At 37.5% G+C, this 12,142-nt stretch overlaps 1 long non-coding RNA gene across 1 annotated transcript in view; it reads right to left on the reverse strand.

Moving 5' to 3' along the window:
- The window catches only part of LOC127175152 (uncharacterized), a 104,952-nt gene extending 93,027 nt beyond the window's left edge, over nucleotides 1-11,925 (reverse strand). Inside the window, exons 1-3 of the long non-coding RNA XR_007828953.1 lie at nucleotides 11,756-11,925; nucleotides 5,595-5,713; nucleotides 1,560-1,739 (exon numbers count right to left, since the gene is read on the reverse strand). This is a non-coding gene — a long non-coding RNA (uncharacterized LOC127175152). The remainder of the gene's footprint in view (nucleotides 1-1,559; nucleotides 1,740-5,594; nucleotides 5,714-11,755) is intronic.
- Between the last annotated feature and the right edge of the window lie 217 nt (nucleotides 11,926-12,142).

The raw sequence follows: 12,142 nt of genomic DNA on the forward strand, positions 1-12,142 counted from the left end.
ATCTTAATTTGTGTTCCGAAGATGAACGAAGGTCTTATTATGGGTTTGGAACGACATGAAGGTCAATAATTAATGGCAGAATTTTCATTTTTGGGTGAACTATCCCTTTAACCCATAGGCCACGGCAAACAATTATGAGGAAATATGAAAAATACAATTACAAGGAGAGCCTTGAATGAGAAACTTTTGAAGAGAAGTCATTTGTTCTTTTATCTTTAAGATATTTCTTAAACAAATGTAGCTTTGTCATAAAAGAACAGAGTTTCAGTTACACTCAGTCAGTCTGAGTCACAAACACAAAACAATTGGAGGAAAAACACACATACAAAGCTGACCTTATACAAAACCTTTTCCATTTCGATCATATTTCCACATCTCACTATCTTCTTTTAGTATTATCTTACACCAAATCTTGCTTAATGATTAAGGGTCAAAAAGGGTGAAAAAAAAAAGTCAGATTCAAATCTAACACATCGATCAGTCTATTGAGGCTTTTGTGTGTTTTCAGACCACATCTAGGCAGCTACAAGAGCAATACACTTTCATAAAACAACATTCAAATCACAAAACCCAAATGCAATTATTAAATCTTGCTTCCAGGCATGTTATTGTGCAATGTTTCAGTTAAAGCTGAATGAATGTTGAGTAATATTACACAAGTCTATTAGTCAGGATAAGACCAAAATCCACTCTGCCTTAAAACACCCTCTTATTCCTTTCAATTCGAGCCCACAAGTGCTATAAAGCCAGCCAGAATGCTCAACTTATCACGAATTATGACCACACATGAGCCATCACACCACACCCACTGCCATACATCAATACCGAAAGAGCCAAGAGAACTGGAAGCTATCAATAAACATGCGCAAATTCACACAGAATGTCTGATATTGTAAATACGACTATGGTAACTGTTTGTCCCCTTTGCAGGGCATCAAAACACGGGCATCTCATTCATCTGACATTCTGATTGGAACCAACTCAATTCAATTTCGTATGTTTACGTGAGTACGGTCAGAAAACGAGGTTTTGATGGCATTGTGATATGCTAGAGGTTCAGTCATAACAGACAGATGGCCATACAAATCATCCGTAATAAGAAATACATGCTAACTATCTCATTTTACTGATACATTCCTATTCCTCAGGAGCACTGGAAATGTTTTAAAGCCACAATCCAAATGATACCCAAGGGAATAAAATGCTGGGCTGAGTTTGGGTTGAAATTTATCTCCATGCATAATCACTGGAAGATACATTTTCACTGAATATACATTTTCGGAGTAAGCTAGCAGACGTTGTATAAAAGTATGACTTACAACATTAGTAACATGTTAGGAAGGAAGGAAAGAAAGAAATAAAGAAAGAAAGACGTTATCTTGATTATTTTTAAAAGTTTTGAACTGTTACTGGGTAAAAAAAAAAAAGCACACATTCATGAACTCGGCTGTCCAAAACAGCTAAATTTGTCCGCTCAATTAAAACTACACCAACTTTCTAAATCAAAGGAAATTACAATAATTATGACAACATTTCTCTGTCATTACTGCGCCACATACCAGAGATTTGGATCCCGTTCAGACACAGCTCTCCTAACTGTCTGGGCGAAACCATCAGACATTTTTAGTAAACTTAATGGCAGCCCGTTCCAGAGGGACAGTTCACATCTCCAGTCTCTTCTCCAACCGCTTATATTCATTTTCTGTGATGGGTTTTATGTGCAGGATGAACCCGATAGCCTGAAATGAAAAAAGAGACATGCTTGAAAAAGAAGAAGAAAAAATGTGTCATCCTTTAATCATTTGCTTACCCATGTGCCATTCTGCACACATACAACTTTCTTTTTTTACTTGGAACATAAAAGTTACATTTCTTAAGAATATCCTGTCCACTCTTTTCAGTATGCTACGAGTATATATACAACCGTTCAAATGAATGTCTTTACTGTCACTTTTGATCAATTTAATGCATCCTTGCTGAATAAAATCATTTTATTATTCATATGAATTTTAATATCTTGATATTCACTGTAGCTCTTCTTGCAGCATGCCACTTCATAAGAGAAGTACTGTGTTCAAATGATGTGAGTTAATGAATCAGTTCAGAAAATCAGTCTAAATTATTTGTTTATAAATGATCCGGTTCGCTAGTTTAACTCACTGACACAAACGCTGACTCAAGTATTTTTTATTTTGTGTTCCACAAAAGAAAAAATAAGTCATACAGGTTTGGATTATATATGGATGAATAAAGAATGGCACAATTATAATTTTTATGGGTGATCTCTTTAAGATGATAGAAACAATACTTGCTGTAAAACATATTTAACTTTTTAACTCTTTAACCTTCACCGTACATATTTTTATGCAAAGGCCCACCACACTTAATGAGTTCTGTTTGTACTGATCCCATAGCTGAATGGCAGAATTTTTCATTCGTCCAGACAGCAGCTCGTCTCCGCCAGATCATTTGCATGGGCTGGCAGCTGCTCACCTCTGCAGGGCACTTGAGATGCTGTGCATGGCCTCTTCTACCTCCTTCAGCCCTTTTTTAACTTAAGACCAATGGCTCCTATTAAGGACTCAGGCAGGGCTACTGACAAGCCAGTCAATAACAATGTGAGGTTACTTCATTAATGGTCTAATGGCTGATGGACTGAGGCTTGGAAAGGGGCCAGTGAGACTGATTCTGGGTCGCAGAGGATGGAAGAAGCTTATCCAAAACCATCTAAGAGTGTGTTCAACGGCTGACGGTTACCTACATACACACTTTGAAGGAGTTTACGGAGGTCTAGGACACCAAGACACACATCCCTCCCTAAATCAATAGTGACATAGCCTGTTGTTTCCCATTGTTCTTCCTTCTCCAGTAGCTGTGCACAAGTATAAAGGAAGACTCTCAAGGTCTGTGCCGGTCTGTCAGAGGCACATGGCTCAGACTCGCACAAAGGGCTCTTTTATTTCACCGGTGACCCCAGCAGAGAACTGCCCATCATCCTCTAGCCAAATTAGCATACAGCAATCCATTAGACAGGCCCTGACACACGCAGCGGAAATCCCCAATAGGCCTGATCATAGGAGGACAAGTTCATTATTCATAATGGGAGGACAGAAAAAGGAGAATGAGAGAGAGAGTTTGAGGGAGGAAAGCATTGTCAGATGTAGGCACGTATATGGCAAAAAGAAAGAGAAACATTTGTATACATCACATATACCTATGTAAAAGTAAACTGAATATAGACATGTTTATAAATAACACTAATAAAATATATTTTGTTAAAAAAAAAATATGAGCAACATCACACTTGTAGCCATGCGATATGGCTGTATATCGGCAGCCGAGTGCTGTTGGTAATCACAGCGTGCCGACATACAGCAATATCACATGGCTACAAGTGTGATGTTGCATTTATACAACAGTTCAACCGCATGAGTATGTAAATACAAAACAACAACCGAGTGTCTTTAAAAACCCTCTTTTGTAAGAACTACATCGTTCTGCCACAAATTCAAATCTCAAGTTGACAGTTTAATAGCTGAGCCCAATTAAGACTCCATCACTAATCTGAAAATGTCACTTTAGAACTGCTAACGAAGGAACGTTGAGTTGCTTCACTGAAAGCTTACTGTATTACTGTATTAGCAGCTCACTGTATTTTGTAGAATATTATGAGAGAGAGATAGACTGAGTGAGTGTGATTACCTGCTCCTGATACACCATTCACACTTCAGCTCAATCACATATTCACAATAAAATGTTAGTTTGAATGCCCGCTGAGAAAAGCAATATCTTTATCGTACTATCCTTTCATCTGTTAAGGGTGATATCCAATGACAGCGCTGCTCAATTCATTTGTTGGCTGCTGTTGTTGAAAGTAAAAATAACTTTCTTGTTTACAACCCTGTTTTAGTCTCTTTCAATATAAAAGTCTTTACTGCTGACTCAGTCTCTTGTCGTCATCTAATAATGGAAAAATTAAACTAATCACTATCATCAACACACACACACACACAGTTTCCCAATACTAAGTACTATTATTAAATACTACTATTATTTATATAAAATAATATTTATTGAATAATTAAATTTAATAAACAACAACACCCATTATAAAAGTTGCTAGTCAATTTAGTAAAAAAGTACAAAGGCAGCACTAATCTATCCTCATCCTATACTTGGGATGGGGGGAGTTCTCTGGGTTCGGGCCATATTCCGGGCTCGGAGCCCTCCCCCAGGATAGCACGCCAAAATATGCTTACTGTTTGCTCAACCAGATTAGATGTAAGGGTGAACTCGTGAATTAGTAATTCCTTTAGAAGGATGTAGTAACACTTGAGTCATTACTATCCAATACCTTACATATACTGTACCTCAATAGCTTACAATGATTTCAGTCATTACTAGAGAGTTATCACGATCTTCACTTTAGAATACGGATCTAAAAAAATTAGTAATTCTTTCTGAAGTATTTGGTATTAACTGAGTCATTACTGGTGGGTTACCATGATCTTTACTTTAGAATTAATTATACATTTTGCATCATTCACATTAATTACGAACCTGTATACAGTAGTTCTTAGTAGTTCTTTGGGAGAAAAAAATAGTAAAAAATACTAAAAAAAATAGTAGTTACTGATTAGCTAATAGTGAACTACCACATCAGAATTTCTTGTTAGTCAATAGTAGTTACTAGAATGTTAATAGTGGATTAGTCATTTATTCCTATGCAGTTATTCACTAACGACGGAACAGTATTTTAAAGTGTTACCAAACATTATAGTGGATTTGGGCATCCGCCATGACACTGTGAAATATACTACAAGCAGTAGAGTGATACAAACAGTGAAATGGTTGGAGTTCTGATATCACTAGAATATCACACTTCTCTCAGCCAATCAGATTCGAGGACCAGAAAGAACTGCTGTGTGTGTGTGTGTGTGTTCTTTTCAATAAATAAATATACTGTTACAGTTAGCCTCAACTGATATTTTAACTGTCTTCCTATGAAGCACTTCTCATAACCCTGCTTGTAATCTAAACATTTTTTTATTAATTAAATTCAAGATGGCATAATGCAAATTACTGACACATTATTTAAACACTTTTATATATAAAAACATTATTTCTAACCATTATTTATCTGATTAATGTCTGAAATCTTAAATTAACTAAAAAGCACTTTGTACTCGACAAATAGAGAAAGGTGACATCAGTCATCTTTTTGCAAAAAAAAAAAAAAAAAAAAGGAAGAGGGAAAAAAGAAAAACAATTACAATAATGTGATCTTGTATCTACACATAGTTCTCTATAGGTTTTTTTTTTATTTCTGTGTGTAAAAGTGGAATATTTGTGCTACAGGGAAGGGGGGGGGGGGGAGGCTATATTAAAAAAGGTGGGAGTTTATGAATGTAGTTTATAAATTAATTTATGATCACAAGAGTGTTTTTTTCATATCTGCATGTTAAATGTCCCTTTCCATTGCCGATGACAACAGCTAATATCATAAGTGGCTGTGAACAAATACACATACATTAAGAAGCCATAAATGGAGAGTGAAGTTCTGCTGACATGTGTAATGTTAAATGCCAACGTACCATTTAAAATGAAAGGGCAGCAGCATTTCCAGTCTTTGTGGTGCGCCATTCAGACTCATTTAGAAATAAAATGGTCCTTTAGTGTTCTGTACCTGCCAAGAGTTGGGCTGGTTAAAGACCTGCAGAAGAACAATAGAAGAGAGGAGGATGTAACATTAGCATTTTCCCTTCTCGACATAAGAACACTACACTTTTCTCAGTTGTTTTCTCTCTGTCTATTTATGGTTTTATTTTAAATTCCTATGGATTCAAACTTTCTATATTGTATACTGGCAAAAAGGGCTAAATCAAGTTTGACTCAAGGGAAAGGCCATGCTGACCTCCATTGCTGCCCTGACAGGCAAGTACTACATCTTTTCCTGCAGAGAAATGCCATCTCTGAAAGGCTTCCATTTGATTAATATTTATAATGGAAGTCTGACTCTTTTTTTCTCCTCTCCACAGGCTGTTTTATTGTCAGATGGTCACCTCTCTAATTTGGGGGTTGAAAATGATGGTCTTGGTTGTGGCACTCTGCCAGCACAGGCAGTTCCTCTGATGTCTCTGAAGTCCTCAGTAAGTCTCCCTCTCTCCCTCTCTCTCTCTTTTCATATCAGGCCTGTGCTGCTCAATCCTTGGCAAACCTCTAATCCTCATATTATAAGACACCTGGACAGTCTTACACTGTCTGTCTGCCCAGAACTCTCCAGATTGGTCGCGCTATTTCACACCTTTTCTCTTGCCTGATGTTCAGGCAGCTTCTCTGATATGAATAGCAGTTTCAATGTGGAAATCGTTAGCCCAGCCGGGACCAAATCCACTGTTATCTCTCTCTGAGCCAGGACTGCTTGGGAGGGTGGGATAGATTTCATGTATGTGTAAAAATGAGCACAGAGGAGGTGAGGAGAACTAGAGAGGAACTGGCAGAAGTTTGCAGGAATACCTCCATGGCATCATTTACACCTGAGACCCGTCACAGGTAATCCAATCACAAGAGGCCAGCACTAAAAACAAGTGTAAACGGGGTGCAAAATATTGTGCGATTCGATCACGCAAATCACATTCGGAGCAATGGTGTTGTTGTTGTCAACAAAAACAGTTAAAAATGGGGTCCCACTTTATTTTAGATTGCCTCAACTTATTTACATTTAAATTAATCATTTGGTACAATGCACGTATTGTGCATTATACTTATATTTTAAAAATACCTGCATGTAATTACATCTGTAATTAATTTCTGTAAATACATTTACAGTGTAATTACATTGTTGACCCATCTCTTACACCTTAATCTACCCTTAAACCTTCCCATTTCACCAAAGCGGTCCCTAACCTTACCCGTATCCCACCTCTGTAGCAGCAAAAGCGATTTGCAATGCAATATGAACACAATAAGTACATTGTATTTATTTTTATATGTAAGTACATAGTAGTTAAGGTCACCTGAAAAAAATAAATTTAAAAAAATGAATGAATGAATGAATCATAGATGAAATACACACATAAAAATTAAATGAAAATTAGAAAAGATGTTTTGTCAACTGAAATAGAATAGTTGAAGTACTAGATTACTAAAACTCAAATAAAAATAGGCTGAATATATAAAAATATAAATATAGAAATAATAAAACATATTTGAATTATGTGCCTTTATAATGAATATATTTAATTTATATGTGCAATGTATAATTATAATGCAAATTACTGACACATTATATAAACATATTTATATATAAAAAGGTGACATCAGTTAAGAAAAAAAAGGAAGAGAAAAAAAAAAAAACAATTACAGTGATGTGTTCTTATGTACACTGTAAAAAACTATTTGTTGAGTCAACTTAAAATCATTTGTAACCTGGCTGCCTTAAATTTTTAAGTTTAGTTAACTCAAAAACAGTTTATTCAACTTGAAATGTTACAACTTAGATATTTGAGTTGTATGAACTTAAAATTTTAAGGCAGCTGGGTTACTTACCCATGTGTTAAGTTTAGCAAACACAAATATCTAAGTTGATACTTAGTACAACTTAACATTTCAAGTTAAATAAACTTATTTTAGTTGACTGAACTTAAAATTTTAAGGCAGCAGGGTAACAAATTATTTTAAGCTGACTCAACAAATTGTGTTTTTTATTTTTTTTTTTACAGTGTATACACACAGTGTATTTTACAGTGTTTTTAATAGAAATATATAAAAAATAAAATATGACTAAACCACAACAAAATTAATAAAATCTAAAACAAAATTAAAACAAAATTAAATAAATAAATAAAACACATTAATAAAAGCTAATTAAAACATATTTTACTTAATTTGAATTATGTATGCCTTTATAATGAATATATTTATAAGTGCAATGTATAATTATATATATATATATATATATATATATATATAATATACACACACACATTCTTTTTTTGAGCTTTATCCACATGATTTAACACAATGACATAGTGAGAGATGTACAGTATGTAGTTGACTACTAGATCTCCCCTAACCACTTGGGACTGGATCCCAAACTGATTGTAATAGCAGTTGTGAAGTGGGGCCCATGTTTTGCTCTTTTGGCGAGAGCTAGTGGTTGATGTTTGAGGTTTCACACCACTTGACACACATACAAGTCTCAGCTCGATCCCCTTTCCCTCGCGCTCCATTGGTAACGTTCAAAACCTCACAGGTTGTAATAGCAAGGCTTTTGCTTTCTTCTCTCTATACTGTCATTGGTATATTCAGCTTCAGAAAAAGCGTCTCGACCCACTTCAAATAGCCGTTGTGTTCAATTTCCACCTCTCCAAAACAAACCAGAGGCGGCTTTTCAAGCCATATGTCAGCAGTATGAGAGGACGGCTTTTATGTGGTGAAAGCAGTTTAATATTTTGTGAAGGCTTACTGCTGCTGCAGACCAGCTGAATGACAGTCTGACAATACACTCCCATCCATTCTGCTTCTCAGATCAAGCGCTCGCAGCAGCAACCCTGAGACACATTCACTCGCTCGCCCGCCCGCTCTCGGCGGGGTGAGAGGGCGACGTGGCCACCCTGACGGAGAGAGCGAGAGCGAAAGCGCAAGATGGGGAAGGAGTGAGATGTAGAGGTAATGCAGAGGTTTTCGGTGACCTTGGCTACGGTGGATGAGGAGTGATGAGTGTGTTGATATTGTGTATTCCGGATCCATTACTCACAGAACCTCTGCTGCAGGAGGTTTATGCCTTTGTCTCTATGCCGTACACACAAACACAGGCGTCGAGGGTGCAGCGGGCATTGCCCTTCTTTGGCACCACACATACAGGGAACCCGTTCTCTCTGGCTCGCCATGTGTATGCGGGGTTTTCGCACTGTTTCTCCTCTCATCTTTATTCCTATTTAAGTCAAAGACAGAAATTCAATGCACAGGGCACGGCGTGGAGCTAAGCTTCACTGGTTTTCTCCGTGCAGAAAATGAGATCTAATAATGATTTGCTCACCGTGGACGCTATCAGCACATAAAATCATCCAGGTTAATCAAATGGTTGTTGTGAAAGCCGTTTCTTTCTCTGCAGCGCTAACCCTTGCCGGCACAAGCTGAAAAGATCATTGATTTTTAATCTGCAATGAAAACCTCTTGTCACCCTTGGTTGTTTCTGAAATAATGCTGTTTTCAGTAGTTATACTTTTTCAGGCTCTTCTGGGATGGGCCTGTGGAAATTCTGAAGAGCTTGTGGGACCGCGAGTATAAATGTTATGAACTTTGCCTTTTGACCATGCTGCGAAACATCACATGAACGAAAGGAAACTCGCTTTGTAATTCCGGCGACCTTAGACCTAGCAACCTACATACTGTGCATAATAACAAACAATCTAAAATAAATGCAAAGTACATGTAATGATATTTTACATGCCTCTGGCTCATATTGATTGTGGGGAAGAGACACGGTACTTAAACGGAATTATTCTACCAAATCTTTCAAGGTTCTGTGCTTCCCCTTAAATTAAAATATGTAATCTTTAAACTGCATTTAAAGAAACATTTTTTTCAATATTTAAAAAGCCAATTCCACCACAATGACAGGCTGTCATTAGCAAGACCTTGTGATGTCAATGCAACGGGAAGACAAGAAAACAAGTTTTGAATAAGCCCTTGAATTAAGAGTTACCTGATGAATACGACTTAGCAAACAGAAAATTATTTACACTATGGAAGAAAACAACTTAAACTCAATCATGGTTTGCATCAAAGCTGTAATGAGGACGAAGTCAACAAACAACACAAGGACATCTTCTAATATAAATAATGCGGGCCGAAGAAAAAGCAAAGTGTTCTGACACTAGTTTTCTGGAGCGAGTTAAAAGAAAGAAGAGAAAGAAGAACGTGGAGAAGACGTGCTGGGTCTGGGCGGTGTTCGGCTAAGGCGAGATGATGAAGCCTGCTGAGTGGGACAAATGAGACACGGAGAGAAAGGCACGAAGTCTTGAAGAGAGAAGTCTGTCGGTCGAGCGTCCTTCATTCCTAAAGTACTGCAGACTGTTATCTGCTTACCAGCAGGGTTTTTTCTGAGAATGCAATGGATAAAAAAAATATCTACGGTACAAAAATTGAAGACATACATGAAACACAATATGAGATCTAATGTTCGTGGGCTTTTAAAGAACTTTTTTTTATGACACTTTATGACACTAACACAAGTGACAGTTTCTTTTACTTTTTTAAGCTCATTGTGTTCTCAGTGAGATCCTAAAGAAAAGCATAAATGTGAGGGGGAATTGCGATATGCAAATGAAAAGTCTGCCTCCATTGTTCTATGATTGGCTGATTACCCCTTCAATACGATGGTGCTGACTATATTGAAAAACAGTCCAAAAATCAACCTAAATGGGTTAAACTGGATGGATGGATTGATTTGTGAAATTATAATACATAAAACATATCAGCATGAAACAAAAACTGCAGATAGGCTGAATGAGACGTAAATTTACACTCTGACAGCAGATGGCGCTTATGGAACAGCAGCAATACAGTGTTTTCTTGGTTACTGCTGTAAACTAGGGGTGTAACGGGACACATACACGAAAATTTTCAGTACAGTTCTTTCGGGTTCGGTAGGCATGTGCCCTGAACAAATACAGCACTGTTTTAATCACTGCACAAGAAACAAAGTCTCATCTTTTAAATTATGTTAGTTTTTTTCAGGAAATGTAAACAATAAATGGCGTTTTGGCGCTCTCTGATGTGATTATCTTTTCCTCTTTACTACTACTTTTAACGTGCAATAAACGTGAATGAACATCTCATGCCTCATGTAATCGCTTGTGATTCATCCACGGAAAGAGGTCAGTAAAACAGCTTGTAAACAAAATGTCACGTAGCATTTCAAGTCTACAGAAGAGCATTTTGCGAAATATTAGACTATAATCTACTATTACCTCTGTATAATCTACATTATACGAGGTAAGATGAAAAGAAAATATTATCTAAACTTCTCTGAAGACAGTCAGTTCCTCTCAGAGATACATTCATATAAACCCCCACCCCCAATTCAGTATTTAGGATTTTGTTCCAATATTTTGCGCATTGTGAACAGCAAGCTGATCTGCCTGCTACAGCATTTTCTTCTCTTTGCACTCGTGTTCAGCGTCTCTGGCTTCTGTTAACAGCCATTTACAGTTGGGTTATTTGCCCAGTTAAGAAATTAGTTGAGTGTTCTTAAAGTTTCCCAACCATTAGTAAGTAGTGTACGCAGTTACAATGCTGAGTACGTTGTTCAGCTACTTTTTAAAATTCACACCGTGTGCATAATTCAAACTGGTTTACTGTTTGCACCAGTGTATCGCACAGCACTAATAGCTGAATAACTGAAATTCCCCAAACCTATAGAGCGGAATTTGCTTTGTCATTTCTATCGCACGCCTCTGCTGCTTACCATACAGGACACGTCATGAAAGAAAAGTTAGGCAAAGTGTCACTTTGTTGCACTTTAGACGACATTGTTCAATTCTGTAGAACAGTCACGGACGCATGAACATGGCTCTCACGCTGAGGTTTCATAATGGACACACAAAAGAGGAAACCCTGTTGAGAAACGCCTATACCAGAACTCCACTCCCCCTCTTAGAGATAGAGGGAATGGGATGAGGAGAAAAAATGAGAGTGTTTATTCTCAGCGGTGCTTTGCTAATGAAAGAGCACATTCTTGTTTTCTTACTGTGTCATTGCGGAACTCAGGGGTTGCGCCGTTGTCACGCTCTTTCTTTCTCCACGTCTGTTTGGCGACCCACTATGAAGCATCGCCCGACTTGGTGACAAGGACTGAAGATAAAGCCTCCATAAATGTTCAGTAAATCATCTCCTGACCTTTCCTGGCATCGCACACATCGGCACCTGAAATGTTAAAGACAAAAGGAAGATTGAAACTTCCAGTGGCGTGATGAAGTACAGTCTCCGGCCTCCCTCCTCCTCCTCCTCTCCCATAATCTCTCTTCCTCTCTGTCCAACTACGTCGTCTTTTCTTCATGTCCCCGTACCTGCCTGGCTGTGTGAACGCGTAGGGTGGCGGACATTTTGCATATGCGATCCGTCATAGGGGCAGGAT

The sequence above is a fragment of the Labeo rohita genome, chromosome 13 (assembly GCF_022985175.1).
Source record: "Labeo rohita strain BAU-BD-2019 chromosome 13, IGBB_LRoh.1.0, whole genome shotgun sequence".
Lineage (NCBI taxonomy): Eukaryota > Metazoa > Chordata > Actinopteri > Cypriniformes > Cyprinidae > Labeo > Labeo rohita.